Here is a 20792-nt window from a genome sequence, read left to right as displayed (position 1 = left end):
CCTGCAAATGATCCAGTAAACACAGTAATTGTTCAAATGCTCAGAATACTGCCATAATTTGGGTTTGAGATTGTAGATAAAAAGGGAAAACCTACAGAAATTATTACACAGCTGTCATGGTCAAATAACAATTATTTGCATTGTTTGTAGTTCTGAGTCAGCTGGAAAATGTACAACAAATAATACATTTGTAAATACCACGGTAAGAATTTACACCCACCAGCTAATGAGGATTACTACAAAAACTCAGTCTTCCAGAAGTAATCAAAATTTCAAATTATTTGTCCTGTCTAGTTAAGCATTCTGAGTAAATGAGGTTGGGCCAATTGATAAAATGGAAGAAAATTTTATGTGCAAAATATTTTTTGCTCAAAAAGATCCACATGGCACGTACTGAGTAGAAGAGTTCATTTACAATGTAGTATCTCACTGACCAAAGACTTAATGCTTCTTTGTGTAGACTCAGGCTCTTTTTTCACTATGTAAGAGGTTTTCATTTTTTTCACACAGTAAATAAAAGCTTATGGTTAAAATATAGCTAAGCAAGTATATTCAAAAGAAGACAAATACTCATTTATTAAGTCATTTTATTATAGAAATTCATGGAGAGTACAGGTTCTATAATGGGGTTCATGAATTCTTTCTATATCATAAAGTTCAACAAAAAGATTTTTAGAGACTTGGACTGCATATTTGGATCTGGAAAAGACCACGTGTATATTTTCATTAACATTAAATAAAACTTTATATTTCCCTCTAATAAGAAGGTAGGTAGCAAATTACAGTAATATTAGGATCTATAACCAAATGATATGGTGAATGTTATGAATACTAACACATTTATCACTATCTCCATAATTACAGTACCTGTTACACAAAATCCTATATCTTATTGCATGTATATGCTATATTCAGCTCCATTTCTATTTAAACACCTTTATAACCTTGTGTATTTATTCTGTGCATCTAAAAACAATATGAGACCTTGCTCATCCTTGATGCAGAGGGGAAGAACTAGGCCCTACCTCAACTTGGCATGCCCGTCTTTGTTGACCAACCAAGGGAGGCCTTACCCTTTCTGAGGAGTAGATGGGGGTGGAATGGGAGGAGGTGGAGGGGCACAAGAAGGGGAGAGAGGGGGAACTTGGGACAGTATGTAAAATGAAAAAAATTTAAATTAAAAAAACCTATAAGAAAAAAAAGAATAAAAACAATATGAGACTATATCAAAGGCTTTTACTGGGTTGCAAAAGGGGTACAGTGCACAGAAAAAAATGAAAAGCTCTAGTTTTAAACTAGTAAATAAGGTAAAAGAAAGAGTTGGGAAATAAGAAACTGGCACATAAAACAATTTTTGTGTCAGTTTTGGGTTTGTTTGACTTTTATTCTTAACTTTGGAAGAAAATTATGAATGGGATGGTTCTTATTGACTGTCAACTTGACAGGATCAGGAATCACCTGGGAAACAAGACTCCAGGGATCCCAATGAGAGATTATTTGATAGGTTAGCCTCTGGCCATACCTGTGAGTGATTATCTTGCTGAGGTAACTTACATGGGTGGGCTCCCCTGAATATGGCAGCCCAATTGTCTACGCTTGGGTCCCGGATCCCATAAAAAGGAGGAAGCAGGTTGAGCCTAAGTGTCCCTCATTTTCTCTTCTGCACTGCAGACACAATGTAGCCTGCCCATCACCAGGACTTTCTTGCCTTGATGGACTATACCTTGAACTGTGGGCCAAATTGAGTCTTTTCTCCCTCAATATGCCTCTGCCAGGTTATTTTCCATAACAACCGGGAAAGTAACTGATACAATGAACCTATCAATAAGCATTGCTTTAAAGACCTCCCTTGCCCACCTGGTATTAGAGTTCTAGGAACTTTCTTTGGTCTAGAGCCTATTAGGGACAGTGGAAAAAACAAGAACTGCCTTATCCTTCACTATTTTAATTAAATTCTAGTGGTGCAGAGTGGATATGATAGGGAGTAGATTTCACAGCACTAAGAGAATCCTGCTCTCTTGGACAATGAATGTAATCATCTCCTCCAATCTTGGCTCACTGATACAGAGGTGAAAGGGATTTATGAGATCAGTAGCTGAGTAGTTAACAGCAGAGGCAGGATAACAGGCTCCAATAAAGACTGCATTTGCATGAAGAGCTGCACCTACAATCACAATCTGATTGGTTTTTAATTGCCTTCAAGGTCCTTTATTTGTTTGTTGGTTTGTTTGTTTATCTATTGCAATAATCCAAGTAGATGAATGATAGAAATCTGCTGGCAAATTTCTCAAAGATTCAGAGAAGGATCTCTAAACTCCTGTAACAGTTCCAAAACTTTCCACTGGATATTTGCTATCATAATACTTCTCATTACGTGGCTCAAAAAGCCTACATAATCCTGCCAACAGATGTCTAGTCACAATTTAAAAAACAAAAAGCATTCAAGAGCTGAAGCAATGGCAATAAATCGGATGCACAGACTCCCTACAACTACATTAAGACTAACAAGTTAAAAGGCAAGGCTGAAGAGAAGGCAGAGAAGAGAGCCTAAGAGGAAGGTGGGAGTGGGGGGAGAGATTTGGTTACCATAAGTTTTCCTCTGACCAAAAATAATGTTTTGGCACATGAACTGTGAACCAATGGCTGAGGGGTCCCCAAATGGATCAGGCCCTCTGAATGGGTGAGACAGTTGATTGGCTTGATCTGTTTGGGAGGCATCCAGGCAGTGGGACCGGGTCCTGTGCTCATGGCATGAGTTGGCTGTTTGAAACCTGGGGCCTATGCAGGGTCGCTTGGCTCGGCCTAGGAGGAGGGGACTGGACCTGCCTGGACTGAATCTACCAGGTTGATCTCAGTCCTCGGGGGAGACTTTGCCCTGGAGGAGGTGGGAATGGGGGGTGGGCTGGGGGGAAGGTGAGGGGGGCGTGAGGGGGGAGAACAAGAGAATCCGTGGCTGATATGTAGAAGTGAACTGTATTGCAAAATTAAAAAAAAAAAAAAAAGAATAATGTTTTGGATCCTTACAGGCGTTAGTATCAACTGAGGATCATGCCTCATCATCCTCTCGGACACAGAGAACTTCTTTCTCCAATGTACATAGTAAGCAGAGTTCCCAGGGAGACAACCTGAAGGACAGTATTGGATATGTATTTGGAGAAACAGTGGTGGTTTATCCTCAAATGGATCCAACTGCTCTTAGCCCGCCCACTTCTTCTAAGAGTTCTAGGTTTGTAAACGGTCTGAGATCTTGAAACTGAGTGCAAGGCTAGAGCATTCTGTTAGAGTCAGGGGGTGGGTGGTGACCGAGCTTCTGTTTACAGAATGTTTTTGAATCTTACATGGGCTGCACTTCATTGATTGTCTAGCTACTAGGCTGATTACAATACTACATCACAGCACTCCAATTGTTCCTCAGCTCTTCTCTCCTCCACAGTAACTCCTCACCAAGTCTGCAATAGTTATATGAGGACATGAAGCCAATTCAACTGCCAGGATTACATCATTCCTGTGGAATCCGAGTATCATACAGCACTGACACCTAACACCAGACCCAGGGTAATCAGAATAAGCTAGCCCAGAATTTTTTAAGAATATAGTTGCTCCTTCACCAGTGCAGAGGGAAATATTTTGAGGCAACACAGGAGAGGCCACTATATAACTCCTAGCTCACAAAGACTTAAGATATTTTCTTTGTAAGTTTAAAAAATTGTAAGCCATAACAGAGTCTTCAAGATGGTAAAAAGAGAGGAGGAGGGCTAGTTGTGTAATAATGAATTTGGTGAATTGCAAATGAGAAAAGCAGGGCTGGAACCTCACAGAATGTTATCATAATCATTTCCTTTCTTGTGGTCATAAGTCTTCAATTATTGACTTTCATATAAGACCGTCATAGGTCTGTCAATTCAACTTGTACTCTGAGTCTGTAACTTTCAGACTTTCCTTTTGGGTCTTGTGTTCATCACTGCCAATGCTACAACACTAACACATCAAGCTTTCACAGACATCAGGAAGCTTTGTGTTTCTCAGACCATCCTTGAACCAAGAGTAAAGCCCTTACTTCCTTGTTCTTCTTTATAAACTCCAAAGCAGCCGAAACATCCCAGACTCCTACACCATTCACCACAGCAGTCAATTACAACTTCCATTTGATTTCCATATGTAGTAGTTTGAATGTAATTGACTCCCAATAGGGAATGGCACTATTAGGAAGTGTGGCTTTTTTGGAGTGGGTATGGCCTTGTTGGAGGAAGTGTGTTCCTGTGGGGGTGGACTTTGGGATCCCCTTTGCTTAAGCTTCGCTCAGTGTGACACTCAGTTGACTTCCTGTTGCCTGCAAGATGTAGGACTCTCAGCTACTGCTGTGGGATATCTTTCTGTATGCTGTGAATATATGTTGTTCCCATTGGTTGATAAATAAGCTGTTTTGGCCTATGGCAAGGCAGCTTAGAGACAGGCAGGAAGTCCAAGGAGAGATACAGGAAAGAGAAAGGAGGAGTTAAGAGACACCAGCTCACTGCAACAAAATGCCCGCAGACCAGTAACAACATGGCCAGGTGGCAATATATAGATTAATAGAAATGGGTTGAGTTAAGTTATAAGAGCTAGTTAGCAAGAAGCTTGACCCATAGGCCATACAGTTTATAAGTAATATAAGCCTCTGTGTGTTTACTTGGGACCAAGCGGCTGCAGGACGCAGGTGGGGGAGATTCATCCCAACTGCAGGCTGGGCAGGACTGGAGAAACTTGTGGCTACAAGCTACTACTTCAGTATCATGTCTGCCTGCACACTGCTGCTCCCCATCATGATGACAATGGACTAAATCTCTGAACTGTAAGTGAGCCACCCCAATTAAATGTTTTCTTTATTAGAGTTGCCATGTGGTCATGGTGTCTCTTCACAGCAATAGGAACCTTAACTAAGACACCATAGTCTGGTTTTCCAGTCAGATATATTAAAGTCACTCTGCTGCACCCTCACACCTTGACATTTCCCACTGGCAGTGGGATCCTACAGTGTTCAATTCCAATCAAATCAGATGAACAATCCAAAGTTCTCAGGTTTGACGTTCTGTTCCACAGAACTTGGGCACTGCTACTCAGGAAACTAAAAATGACTCTAGATATTTCTAACAGACAATTAAATATAGGGAACTGGTTATACATTTATGAAGGAAGTTAGGAGGAGAACAAACACTGGATAATCAACCAAAGACCGAGCACTACCATGTTACTCTGGCACACAGCCAATCACTGTTGGTCACAGAGCCAACACTGCCCAATCTCTGAAGTAATGCTTCTGACTTTCATGAAACTATCACCAATACTCTTGGAATGTGGTTGCATATGGTCACCTTTATCTATCTTCTACTCGGGCGTGCATGCCATCCAATAACGGGAAATTAATGCTTCTTTACCTTTAACCCTTCATTCTGCCACGTTTTCCTCATTACTTACAGAACTGACTAGCCCTGGCATCTGACCTAAGTGAATCATGGTTTATAGCTCCATGGGGGACACAGAAGAACAGGCAGTGAACTGAGTGATGGCACAAGTGGGCACAGAATGGAGTGCTTATACTAAGATGAATAGTAACTTATCCTTAACCACTTATTAAAGCAGTACAATTCTTATTCTATTGTGTAATAAGAGTTGTAAAGGAAACCAAATACCACAGAAACTCTAAAAATGCTATTGTCTGCCTAATCATAGCATTGTTAATATTCTTTGAATATTGTGCCCATGTAGAAGGTATTGAGTCATATGCTGGAGTCACATACACAAAATCAATTTACTCTAGTTGAAAATAAATTCCAGGGGGAAAAAACAAACTACAATATAAGAACAATCATTCCATGCACAGACAACACAGTGACTGAAGAACCAGGGATGATGCCAGGAAAAGGTGGCTCTTACAGGGATATTAAGGACTGTCCAGGGTATAGGAAGAAAAGGTACTGCCAGTGAGAAAAGAGCATGTAGAGAGGGATCAGACATGACAAAGCGTGCGAGGTGCTTGACAGTGACAATATGTTTATACAGCTGGACTACAGTCAGTGGGTTAATAATCAGGTAGGAGGTAATAACCACAATTCTGCAATGCTTCTATAAAACGCTGCATATGGGAATGCCTCCGTCTTTTAGGAAGATAACTGACAGGAAGGAAGGCTTACAAAGAGTGAATCTTCCTGAGGAGAGGAAGGTCAGTGTGAATGCAGCAACTTCTTAAGAGATTTTTTTTTTGTTTTTTATTTTCAATTGTGTGTGTGTGTGTGTGTGTGTGTGTGTGTGTGTGTGTGTGTACATGAGTGCAGTGGCCCACAGAGGTCTAAAGAAGGGCTTGGATTCCCCACAGCTAGAGTTACAGGTGGTTGTGAGCCACCTGATATGGATCCTGGGAACCAAACTAAGGTCCTCTGCAAGATTTTATGTGCTTGAAAGCAAAAAAAAAAAAAAAAAAAAAATAGATGTTGGGGAGAGTTATGGAATAAATGTGACCTGAAAGCAGAAAAAAACTAATTTGAGGGAGGAAGGGAACCATCACAAGGTGATTGGTAACAACAAATAAACAAAAAAAAAAAATGACAAATATGTACTAAAATGCAACAATGAAGTCCACTACTTTGTAAGTTAACTTTAAAAATTATTTTAAAGCAAAAAAACAAACAAACAAACAAACAAAAGATTTTATGTGCTTTCTACCTCTAAGTCTTCTCTCCCAACCCCCAGGCAAAGTCACTTAAGCAATCTCCACATGTCCCAAAGTCACAGTCTAAGGAAAGGCTTCTTTTCTACTTCCCCATGTGAGGCACTCAGACTGTGACCAGTGTGTTGAGTAAGCCCAGTTTGGGACTAATATTCCTAGTGTCCACTTTAACAGCCATACATCTACCAAGATTAAAGAAATAAAATTATTCTACAGACTCTAAAGAAAATATAGAGATCTATGAACCATAAATGAAAAAGGTAGCTAATAAAAATACTTTTAATTATGATCTGGAATACCTTTTGTGTCTATTTGCCTATTCTGTCATAATATGTTTTTCACAAAAAGTCTACCTTCTTATTAACATTCTATTGACTTCATCATTTCAGTTCTGCACATAATACATCAAATTAACACATACTGACTAGAAAAGCTAGAAGTTGTGTAGCTAAAGTTTTCCTGCCTGGCCCATAGTCATGACAAATCTCTCTCACCTGCCAGTCCCACAGCCGCTCAGACCCGACCAAGTAAACACAGAGACTTATATTGGTTACAAACTGTATGGCCATGGCAGGCTTCTTGCTTACTGTTCTTACAGCTTAAATTAATCCATTTCCATTAATCTATACCTTGCCACGTGGCTCGTGGCTTACCGGCATCTTCACATGCTGTTTGTCATCATGGCATCATGGCGGCTGGCAGTGTCTCTGACTCAGCCTTCCACTTCCCAGCTTTACTCTCCTCCTTGTTCCGCCTATACTTCTTGCCTGGCCACTGGCCAATCAGGTTTTATTTATTGACCAGTCAGAGCAATTTGACATACAGACCATCCCACAGCAAAGTTGCTTAAAATGTACTAAGAGAAATATCTTAAATGTGTAAGGCAAATACCACGTGTACAAAATGAAGAATCAATGGACTGCCTTTAAGGTGGACTTCCCTAGAAACGCACTGACCTTGTTATGATAAAGCCAATCACTTGTGACACTACCACAGTGCACAGCCAAACAGGAAAGAGGCCCTCCTCAACTATAATCAGTATTCTGTTTGAAAAAGGAAAACTCTTGCATTGAGATCGAGAATATAGGGCAACTAGAGAGAGGTCGAAAGAACAGGGCAAGAAATAAAATAACGATCTCAACAGGTAGTGGGGTCGGTGGTGTTCCTTAGCTTCTCACTGACACTTTCATGCTATCACTTGCAGTTATCTGAATTCTCCATTAGCCTGCAAGGCTCTAGAACAAAGATCTCTTTCTCAACCAGTAAAAGGAAGAAGATCACAGGTAATAACAACACAGGAATGTACAATGATCAGCAGTACCCAGGAAACAGTGGAAGAGTGAGGCACATACTATCCTTTAAGAATGGGAAAGCATCTGAAAGTTGGAACAGAATTTCAAGTGGGTGGGTGACACTAACAGTCACAGGACACACACAGAGAAAGTGTTGGATGTGTTCCAACACACACTGTCATCTCTAGATGGTTGATCAAAGACTCCTCAACAAAGGGATGATAGGATGAACAAGTTCTGAGAGAGATGTTCTAAAGGCAGGAATATATTTCACTGGATCCACATTCAAAAAATAAAATTCTGTATTATGATCAAAATGTATGGAGATAGATAAAAAGATGCTGGGGACAGCCTATCAGTCACTGATTTCACTAGGTTAGAGTGTTTGTTTTGTTCTTCAATTGCATAAGAAAAACTTTAAATGCTTAAATAAACTCTACACATGAGTAATCATATTTTTGAAGTTTGCAAATTTAATATTTTATTACCTCCCTCAAATCAATGTAAATCTAATCAAGCATGGAAAAATGCCAGAAAAAGTTGAATGAATCATTATAAATTCTACATATTCCCAAATTTTGCTCTTACTTTCAAGGAAAATAGTTAAGTGGGCAGTTATATTTTTGAAATCTTCACTTTTCTTTTTTTTTTAAATAAACACAAATTATGTTAAATAAGTATTAAGAGAACAAAGCATTCACTCATAATGCAATCTTATACTCATCCAAGTCATGGGGATTAGAAAAGTAGAAATCATATATCAATTATATTTTCCATAACAGGCAAAATCCAAAGAGCTAGAGTATAGAGAGAGCATAAACTCCAGGAGAGAGCCTCTTAAGGAGGCTAAAATGTCAAAGTACCTGAAATACCTGATTCCATCTACAAGACAAAGGGCATCCGTTCCCCAAAATGCCTAGTGACATCTTGCTGTGGGGACTAAAAGGACGCCCAGACCATTTGCAAAGGTTACCACAAGGCTTGAGCACACTGACAGTTCAACTTGACTCTGGGGTAAGTTGTCTACTCTGGTAGCATTTGGATTACATATTCATACAGAAAGCAGTCTTTAGGAACCTGAAGATCATCCCAGTAAGTAGCCAGAAGCCATCCATTCCCAGACTGGCTTTTCACTGCAATTACCTTACAGTCTGTTTCCACAGATAACCAAAGAAGAAAGTAAGTATCTCCCATCATCGTGATAATCAGAAACTCACAATTCGGCTTAATAGCAGACTGTTTTAGACTATGATAATCTAAGCAAGGGTTAACAGTGTCTGTGGTGAGACAAAATAAAGGGTTGTTTACACTTGGAGACTTTCTGAAGACTCCTTCGTATTCATGTCATACTCAAGAAAGCACTGAATGCATTCTTTTCTCACTCTCATAGCATCCAAAGGACTATCGGGCAGTACTGATGTTTTATAGCTTAAAGACTCTAAAGTCTTCAAAAGCACTCTCACCCCTGACAGGTACTAACGTGCTGCACACTGCAGACTTGTGTGATTTACTCCAAATGTGATGCAATGCTCACTCCAGAGCAGTGGGAAATTCAGAGCAGAGCAGACCCAAGCAACACACGTTCTGGTGCGAAGGCTCAGGTTGGAGTAGGAGGTGAAAGAAGCTGAGTCAGAAAAGAATGGTATTAAATGTGGAGCCCCAAAATCTCTTCACTCATCAACCCATAGACTTAAATGTTCATCCCACAAAAAAAAGCAGAAAAATCTATTTCAGTAAGAAAGAATATACTCTACAAGGATGTGTGCTATTCTAGGAAAGAGAAAGTTTCATTTCCAATTTGGCAATTTAAAAATTTTATTTTCTTAGAATGCTAAGACAGCATATAAGGAAAAAAATAAATAGATCAAAGGAAGACCAGGATGCTCTCTAAAATAGACTCCAGAGTGTATTTTAATGCAATACCCAAAGCTTATTAAAGGGTAATTAATGGCTAGGATTTCAGGTGCTATATTCTATAGGAGCTGATAATGCAAAGTTATTTCTATTTTTCTCTTGTATTTTTAACGTCACTACAACTCACTGGAACTCCTTCCCTCACTGTTAACTATCCATTGTACTTGTCAATGCAAAGTGGATTCTAACACATGACTTTATCTTCAGACCACCCACCCTAGAAAGCCAATTATTTAAAGGAAGAAGACAAATCACAGATCATCAGCCACAGATCACGTGAGGAATCACATCAGGACTCTCCCTGATGAGTGACAAAGAACAACGGGCCAAGCTGTCCTTCAGGACAAAAACTGGTTCTGTAAAGTGAACCTGAGTGATGGCTCCTTCTCCCTTCAAAGTATCATCAGCATGCCCTTGTCTCCTGGCTCAGAACCTAAAGAGTCAGCCATGCTTCCTCACAGTCACAGTCAGTCCAAACTCTTGCCACATCAGCAGATTCTTCATTTTTCTACAACTAATGACCTGAGCATTTGCTAAGCCCTAAGTTATTTCCATCATCCTATGATCCCAGGAGTCATATAGTCAGGCTCTGGAACACAGCAATTGTCCTAAAATGTATCCTTCCTTTTTTACTTGAAATTATTCCCTTCCACAGTCTCAGCAGCAGGTCCATCACTGTTTCTCCTACAGAGGTGAATTCAGGTGTCATCTCAAAGGAACACTGTCAGACGTCCAGTGTGGCCAGTGGCCCATCTCTGATCTCTAAGGCATTCTATGCTAATGGATACTATACCACAACATGTTGTTGAGGGGTTTTGTCCCTCCCCCTGACCACAAAATCTTTACATCTAGAAACAATCCCTTTTATATTTTTATCTTTTAACACAGATGTTTGAATAAATACAACCTCCAGCAAATGTCTGCTGAATAAACAAATGATGAGCAGAGAGGGAGGTGTAAGGGTATAGAAACCCACGCTCCATGATGACAACAAAAGCCAACAGAATGTGTATGAGCTATGAACTAAGTACCTTCCAAGTCAGCCCAAGGAAGCAGTAACTAAGACAAACTTGTACAGAAAGTCTGTGGACCTTCTGGACGGCAGCAACATCTACTGCAGAATCACACTGGCCTTTCTACCTGATGCAAAAGAGTCACAGATTGAGCTGGAAGAGTGTAGACGGAATTCTAAATGGTCTTAGTAAATAAGAAACACAGAGCCAAATACAGAGTTAAAAGCCAAAGAGATCAGAGCACTACCGAATAGCCTTCAGCTTACCACTCACTGCCGTCCTTCCCTGAAAGAGTCCTATGTGACCTGTCTTTTTATTGCCTTTCTGTTCTGCCTTCTCATTGGCTCTAAACCAAATCCCATGACTTCCTCGTCATTGCCTGTCTATACAGACCTGCAGGTCTCTATGGTTGGTACTGGGATTAAAAGTTCAGGTCACCTTGCTTGGGTATGTCTTTGACCACACAGAGACTCTGCCTGCCATGTGATCGGATTAAGGGTGTATGCTATCACTGCCAGACTTCTACTTAATGGCTATGACCTCTGATCTCCAGGCAACCTTATTAACATACAAATAAAATCACATTTCAGCACAAATAAAGTATCACCATAGGAGAGTTTACACTAACACCCAATTGTGAGGTGTCAGCAGATTACCACCTCCATGAAACAGAAAAAGATTTATGCAAACCCTGCCATCAAACACAACAGTGCCACTGCTGTGCTCACTAAATAAAGGACAACAATTTAAGGAATATCTTCAATCCACTTGGTTTTCTAAGAAGTGGACGCATACTAAGGGAAATTTCGTGTGAGATACTGCATTTGTTTTCCTAAGTAAAATGCAGATATTCTCAAAAAAAAAATTACAAAAACCCTTCTTTCTGCATTAGTGATCATTGAAGCTGAGATTCTTGGATGTCTATAATATATCAAGGAGTGAATTTTTTTAAAAGGAGCCCTTAAAATGGAAAATTAAAATTGTATTCATTAATACAAAGCTTTGGAGTTACACTGTAACATGTCCATAGTCTCAATATCCCTAGATCCTTGAATGTAGACATTGAAATGGGGATTCAATTTCAGTACTTCCTTAACAGGCTCACTTTCCAGAGCTTAAAATGAGGATAAACTATGTAATTACTTCTTAATTTAATTAAAAGGTGCAGAACTATAGAGTGATTAGTACAGAAACATTCAACATGCCCTTTTAACGGTGTGAAATGCTGGCTTACTTTGATCCTTGCTTTTGTGACTAAGTCATGTACATTAAAATAACCCAAGTTAGCCAGGTGGTGGTGGCGCACGCCTTTAATCCCAGCACTCGGGAGGCAGAGCCAGGCGGATCTCTGTGAGTTCGAGGCCAGCCTGGGCTACCAAGTGAGTCCCAGGAAAGGCACATAGCTACACAGAGAAACCCTGTCTCGAAAAACCAAAAAAAAAAAAAAAAAACCCAAGTTATAAATCTTATAACCTAAATGACCAATGCATCTTAATCTGAACTATAATGTGATCTTTGTCATCACAGTAATTAAAGCACATTCCTTCAATTTTGTATTTTCATAATTTCCACAGCATATAGAAATTAATGTAAAATAATAGTTTCCTATATGTTTAGTCCTACATGATTAGCCACTAGGAGTGTACACACTTGACATCTTTGTAAATATTAATAAATAAAAGGCAGTCCCACAAACCTCTTCATGTTCCAGGACAGACACAGGTATCAAAAAAAAAAAAAAAAAAAAAAAACACTGCAAAAATGAAATAAAATAAAAATAAAAAAAGAAATAATAGGCCTTAAACATCCAATTTTTTTTTAAAAAAAGAGGGAGTGGGGCTACAAAAACAGAAAGAAATCAATGGAAAAAAAATAGAGTAAATGAATAACCCAGTTCTGCAAAACATTCAGCAAAACAAAGTACTAACCGATGTCAATGTAAGGAAATGAATCTCAAAAGCAGATGAGAAGTTACAAGGGAAAATAGTAAGGAACCAAACAGTGAGAAAGGAGGAAAAGAGAAAACAAAACATAGGAAGAAGGAGAACTTAAACTGTTTGTAAACAAATTCAACATATAGATGAAATACAAGTTCATGTAACAAAACTGAGCTGTGTGAACCAGAAAGCTAGTGAGGAAATGCCTTTAAAAACAAATAACCAATTCAACAATGACAGGCAATTTTTCCTAAGTGTTCCCTTAAAATAAAACAAGTCCCCTAGAGAGACAGAGAGGTAAACCCTGCAGACACATGTGAGAAAAGCCTCTAAGCACTTGTGAAACCATGTGCAGAGCACGATAATGGAACTCATCTGATGCTAGGTGTATTCTTATTTATATGTGATTTCCGTAAATGTAACAGTAATTATGCATTTGTTTAAAAAGAAGAAACAATCGTTTTCAGAAGCCAAAAAATAAACTTTCCAACTATCTTCAATTTATGTGTGTGTGTGTTATCAACAAAAGATGAAATAAAACTCCAAAGACCAGTCACTTCTCATTCTGTGGTTTTCCACACCCAGAATGGGCTGCAGCAACTGCTTGGCATTAGGTTGGTTTTGGTCTGTTATTTGTTTAAATCCTACATGACTAGAATAAGTCTGTCACATCCATAAAAACATTAGCTAAGATTAATATACAAATCATGCCTGTGTGGGAGTTATTTCATTAATTTTAGTTCATTGAAATGACTGTGCTATGCTTATGGATTTTGCACAAGCCATACCATAGCAAATACAGTGGTTACAGTATATTGTTTTACTAGCACAAAACCCATGAGAGGCGAGTCAACAAAAAGGAACTTACCTAAGGTTATAATAGTTTCCATAGACTTGTATTTGTTAGCCAACTATGATAGCGTGTTTAAACAATTTTCAATTTTTACTTTTAAAATTATGTTGGTTAACAGTGAAGATCTCAAAATATGTAAAAAAAAAACCATATATTGAGGAAACTTCTGGAAAATCTGGTATCTGACAGTTATGAGTATTAATTGTTAACATTTTAGTATATTTTAATTCAATTTTCTTACATAAAGATCTGAAAAAAATGAAAGACCAAACATAATTACCCAATCTATTTACTGTATGTGTTATACCACAGATTTTTTTTACCATGTCAGAATGTGCTTTTCACATGAAAATTTGACTGTACACTGGATAACCAGATGTACCTGCCAACATACATTAGTGATTCCATTGTGTCTTACAGTTCAGAATTTTACTGAATGATTATCATTTTAAGCAATTCTCTAATATAACATTTCATGTAAATAGATGTCTGATATCTCCTTTAAAATTTTCTTACAGGAGAAATACTAAATCAAAGGATATATACCTTAATATTAACTACGTACCTTCATCAAATGTTGAAGCATTTTATATGCCTGCATGAGTCTGACTGCTATTCATTGAGCTTGGGATCATATTACATATTATTTCTTAGCACTGTCCATGCAGTAGATCAAAATGGCATCTCACAGTTGATTCATCTGCATTTCTATACTGGACAGGTTCAACCCTCATGAAACTTTACTACAGCAATAATCTACTGGAATTTTAATTTAAATTATAATATAGTTTAGCCTGTAACTGAATTGTGAGTGATATAATTTATATTTTATAATATTTAATTTTTAAATTTATAATTTTTCATCTTTTCTCATGGGCGAAACGGTCATCACTGATGGTGAATTCACAATGATTTTAGTTACTTGAAACTCGACCTTTTTATACTGATGTGTCCCCCACACAAGGAATTTTTGGGTTCTTATTATGGATGTTGTGAAAATGACGTCTCCCAAACCTACTGTCTCCCGTGGCATTCTGGGTTTTTGAATAGTTGCCATTTCTGAGTAAGTGTAGCAATGCACAAGAGGAATCACAGGTTCATAGACCATTGACTAGCCCTGAGGAAGACTTCAGAAAGGGTCATGGGATCCGTGAATGCTGAAAGCACCATTTTCTATTTTTATTTTGTTCTTTAGAACGCATTCCTCTGCTTTCTTTTAAAGTATTCTTTTCCCATAAATGCAACTCATATTTACATGAGAAAGACAAATAATGCCTAGAGTATTCAACTATTACATACTAATTTAACTTGTTTCAAGCATTCAAAACATTATTCTTAATAATTTATTCATTTTGAAAATATTGGGGATGCTGTGCCTCCCTGCTGGCAGGCATGACCAACCTTTTGACATTGTGATTTAATGCAGTCATCTACAAAGTTCATGCTTAACGGCTACACAGAGATACAAAAAAAAAAAAAAAATCCAAAACACAAAAATGTTTTGTGTACATTGATGATTCTGCATTGGGCTACATTCATATCTATTCACAGGTACATGTGGGCTTGTGGTGGGCTGCAGGTTGACAGACACATATGGGGCTGAGGAAGTGGCTCAGTGTGAAAGTGTCTAGCTAAGAAGCAATAGGCTCTGAATTCAATGACCAGCTGCACAACATTTTAAAATAATGGTCCATGTCTGTAAACTAACATCTAACAATGATTCACCAAATACAGTGAAACAGAGGTAGACAAGCAGTGTTGCATCAGCTACCAAAGTTCCTTTAATTCCTTATTGGAAAATAAAAGGGAATAATATGAATATTCAGAAGACATCTATACTATATAGCTCAGGAAAAACACCATAAAGTAGTATTTAACAATATTAAGTTACACTGTGATGCATAGGAATTAAGAGACTGGGTCTTAAGAGAAAATCAGCAGCAAACTTGCTCTTTTTCAACACTCCACAGTTACACAGTAATACACCAAGTATCACTTCATTATTTAGCAAAATTAGAGCTGTCACACAGACACTTCAGTTGTAGTACTGGTCACAGATATGGTCAATCTGCTGCATGCAGCACAAATGGACATCAGTGCAATGAAATACAGTGTAACATATTCTGAGCTGGTACATTCAATATTTTATAGAGAATGGTTTTTAAGGAGTCATCATCCAAGCACAACTAATATAAAGAAGAAATCTGACTAATATTAATTCTTAAAATTTATGAAAAATACAATATTACCCCAATTGAGGGCTTTGGAAGGGTCTTCACTCAACACAGATGTTCAAGATGCGTGAGAATGTGTCATTGTGAGGAAATCACTTCCATGCCTTCACTAAGATACCTCACGCACTTGCTGCACATCTCCAGTACAGCTGCACCTGAATGGTACAGTGGCTGACTGGCTAGCCATCCCTCTACTTCATTACACTCTAGAAAACTAGGACATCTCTGCAGCATTTGGCACTTCACAAATATATAACGTAAGAGTAAACAAACAAGATAAACACAGGAAAATCTAACCCCCACACATGCGGCTTCTGAATGAAGATGAAAAATATTTTAAACAGATCTCAGAGGTAAGTTAGAATCAAGACAGCAAACTCACTGTGTCATATTAATTTGAATGTTTATGGGATCCTCACAGCATGGTTCAGCCAAATGAGAGCAGAGGAGGAGAGAGAGCCACTATTTGCTTGAGGTAACAAATGAGAATTCCAAACACGGAGAACATTAGAAATTTTGGACTTTGAAAAAGTTGTTCATAATTTTTCAAAGAATTTTTGGTGTCATTGTCAAAAAGAGGTTTATCTACACAGCTCATCACCTGGTTTGGGAGGGTGATAAAACAACAAATATATGGCACAGGTTAATAAACCACATTTCTCCAGACTTTTGGTCATTAGGCTGCAAAAGGGAAAAGGTAACTCCAGAGGCCACTCTCGGCCACTAGGTCATAAAAGACAAACGAAAGTGCCACAATCTAATTTTCCTCAGGATCTGTGTAGCTCATTTAGGAGTGCCATTGAAACCCATCTCTCAGGGAGCCCTCCACACGCTCTTACAAGTTATTTTGAAAACCGTAAATGCAACTGGAGTTCTTTCAACTCAGCTGCAGGTTACAAAGGAATATTAAAGATGCTTCAAAATGGATATAATTCAGGAAACATAATTTAAACAATATTAGTGCAATTATGACATGCTATTGTGAAATCCACAACAGCTAGAGTGGGACTCTCAGAATAATAATTAGAAATGCAAGTATGTGATTATGTAGTTTTCCCTAGTAGGACAGGACCTGTCCCTCTTGGCTCCTTACTGGTACAGAAATTATTTTAGGGACCACAGTTTCTAAAAGAATTGTAGATGCTTTGTATTAATAATCCCCTAGGAAGCAGGACTCAGATTGAGTTCTGTAAAGGACAGGTGTGGGGCATCTTAAGGTAACCACTGGATACCGCGCACAGTAAATGTGCATGCCCAGGGCTGGGAAGTTCATAATGCAGAAGGGCAAGAGAGAGAGGTTAGCTTGCATCTGTATATCTTGGGAAGTGATGTGGATAATTACTTGACATTAAACAGCAGAGTAACTGCCACAGCACACCCGAATATAACAGCTCCACAAGAAACTTCACCATGCCCTTTGACTTCCTAGTCATCCATAGCTGTCCCAGACATAAGAGTGGCCAAGGATGCGCCATCCTTAAAAGGAAGACACTGTTTTATTGTTTAGCTCCAAAACACACACAAGGGCACTAACCATTAATAACAGAGAAACAAAAGTTATTTGAATTTTCTATTACTAAGGCCTTGGTAAGATTTCAGAAGCCCTTCTTCTCCAAGCTGCTCAGAATGTGTCTTATCGAGTCTATGGAGAGGTATCTTCTCATCTAACTTCTTTGTGATGCTGCCCTGTACAGTCACATTTATTAGAATTTGAATTTCATTAATAAGCAAAATAGGAGACATTTACATTCCTGCAGCATGTTATTTGACAAGTACACATTGATAGAGTGGACTTGTGGCTTCCGAATTGATGGCTGACATATAGATCCAAAACCTTTCCAATATCTGGGAGATAAAAACAGAAGAGAATGACTCAACATGACTACAAGACAGGAGCTTCCAAACTCCAACCAACATCCAAACCAGCGCTCGCCTTACAAACACCGATCAGCACCTTCAAGGAGACCAAGAGCAGCTGAAGAGAAACAGTTCTGAAGAAAGAAGGTAACAGTATGCCACAACAGAGTCCGGAAAGAGTAGCTTGACCCTATACATGACCCTACACATTAAGAAGTCAAATCTTAAGACTGGCAGCGGAGAAGGGACCTGGAAAGGCCTAGACAGAAAGCATCACTTTGGAAGGAAACAATTTAGAATAAGAGGAGAAATTCTTTAATTTTTTTATTTTTTTTAATTAAAATATAATTTCCTCATTTTCCTTCTTCCTTTTCTTCCCTCTAACCCCTCCTTTTTACCCACCCCCACTTCCAAAGCTGGGCTGTATTATGCCTGGTTAGTACTTGGATGGGAGGAGAAATTTCTTTAGAAACCATACATTAGAAACATAAAGAAAGAAAGACATTAAGAACATGTAGGAGAAAAAGAACTTTAAAAGTGACAAGAACATGACTATTCAAAAGCTGTGTCATCCAGTAAGGGAAGAGCAAAGTTATGCTACCCTATAAGGAGGCCAACGTCATCTTGTGCTTATACAATGAGAAGAATATGGTCACCTTGAACTAGGAATGTCACAACCACCCTGGCTAGAGAAAAAAAATGACTAAAATTAAAAAGTAATGTAAACAGTAAAATGAGAATGAAAGCCCAGAAATTGAGCTGATAAATATTTTTAAATCACCAAAAATAGAAGTTATAACAAAACATTAATATTCCAAACTAAACTAAATATCCATAAACCAAATGACAAAAAAAAATTGAAAAGGAATAAATAAGACAAGACTTGATTTTAAAAAGTAACAGAAGTACAAAATCACATTAAAAACAGAAACTGGAGGACATGATTTCTAAGAAAAAAAATAGACATTAAAGGAAATATAGAAAATGACACTAGAAAAACAACAGCCATCAGCCAAGTGAATAAAATGAAATAGAGAAAAAGGGCCAGGAAAAGAATGGTTCAAATGACAGAGAGGCAAAGATGTACAACTGATGTTTTTAAAAGTAAACAAAAACACTTCCCACAGGAAACACATTAAATGGAGTGACATCAAGACTTGTAACCCTGACCTAAGAATCTATTCAAAAAGAGAGAGGACCCAGAGTACAAAATAAAAGATCCCACTAAGAACTATGGAAAGTAACCTACAGTAATTAACTCAAGAGAAATATTTACAACACAAATACCAGATGAAAGGCTAATAATCCACAGACATTTCACAGTAGGAGTAGGAAAAGTGGAGCTGAGCAGGTGGCACGAACCTACAATCCCAGCACTCTGGAGGTATGAGCAGACACATCACTACACGGGTAAGGCCAGCCTGGTCCACAAAGCAAGGTCAAGTTTGGCCATAGATGCACAACCAGACCCTATCTCAAAAGATGAAAACAGAGCGCACGTGCGCACACACGCACGCACACACACACACACACACACACACACACACACACACACACACACACGAAGTACAGTGATCAATATGCAAGTCATAGATGAAACAAAAAACAAAATCAGAAGGGGATGTCCAACATCACAAAAAACCCTTTAAATACAGATTAAAAAAAAAATCAATATATTGTTACTAGTAATTTTCAAAATCTATTCACTTCTTCTCTCCTCGCCCCTTTGTTTGTGTGTATGTGTGTGTGTGTGTGTGTGTGTGTGTGTGTGTGTGTGTGTGTTGGTGTATATGTTATTGATGACCAAGCCTATGGATTTACATGCTAGTCAAGTGCTCTACTACTGAGCTGTATATCCCCAGCCCACAAAATTTAAGTAGCTTCATAATACTCAGTGCTATTCTCATATAATATTGATCAGTATAAATTAATACTTTATTAAAGAGGAACATTACCATTATCTATTAAAATTTCCTATATATCATACATCTAAAGATTATTCATACATGATTATAAAGAAATACATTCAAGAATATTTACTAAAATGTTGCTTATATCAGTAATAACTGGAAAGAATATAAATTTGCATCACAAAGAAAATGGTTTAAGAGATTAAATGAGACTGAAAAGAATGGAGAGCTACATCAACAACATGAGGAGTCCTCCAATATATCCTGTGATATAGTGACCTGTACTGTTAATTTATTAAAGGTATAAAAAGGAAGAACAATTTGATCCCTCCTAATAAATCAGAAATTATATATTGCTATTAACACATAGCTGTCAGAAATAGTTGGATATATCCATATATACATATATCAGTAATGGAATATAGATATAGATGATTGATAGGTAGTAGACAGATGACAGATACATAATAAATAGGTAAATGAAAAATGCTAGATACAAATTAATAATTAAAATGATACATGCCAAATGATTATAAAGTAAGATCTGTAATTGTTTTAAAGAAAACCAAGATCAATACAGTTTTAAAATAAATGTACAATTCTTGTTTTAATTTTAACATCATAAATACATTCATATATTTGTACAATCATAAGTGGATTCATACATATTTGTATAATTTCCACTTATTTCTAAAGTAAGTGACAATAAAAAGTTATTGAAATCTTTTAGGTACTTTTAGAAGGACATAAGATCCATTTATCAGTCTCATCTGTATTTTTCAGATTTTGAGGAGAATCCTTCAATATTACCTCCCAATTCAAATATTCTTTTTACAGTGAATCTTCTGAAGTTATCTACAGTGGCAATTCAATTTCAACAACATTTTCAAATTTCTGCACTCCTGATATGCCTTTTTCATACCAGCACATACATGACAGACCTTGTTTGTCCTCTTATCTTGGGTAAGGAAAGTTATTTCATCACCATGAAACCAAACACACCTGTTTTAATCATTATACCATTCCATTCAATTAATGTTACCAAAAGTGAATTTATGTTCACATTATTTATCAGTCAA

The 20792-nt window shown here is 37.8% G+C and overlaps 1 protein-coding gene across 6 annotated transcripts in view; it reads right to left on the bottom strand.

Moving 5' to 3' along the window:
• Immp2l (inner mitochondrial membrane peptidase subunit 2) overlaps positions 1-20792 on the bottom strand; it is an 858278-nt gene that overhangs the window by 637726 nt on the left and 199760 nt on the right. The gene's annotated exons all lie outside the window — the stretch shown is intronic.

Source organism: Peromyscus eremicus, chromosome 14 (assembly GCF_949786415.1).
Source record: "Peromyscus eremicus chromosome 14, PerEre_H2_v1, whole genome shotgun sequence".
Classification (NCBI taxonomy): domain Eukaryota; kingdom Metazoa; phylum Chordata; class Mammalia; order Rodentia; family Cricetidae; genus Peromyscus; species Peromyscus eremicus.
The sequence above is the reverse complement of the archived record's forward strand: the minus strand, read 5'-3'. Positions and strand labels throughout refer to the sequence as shown.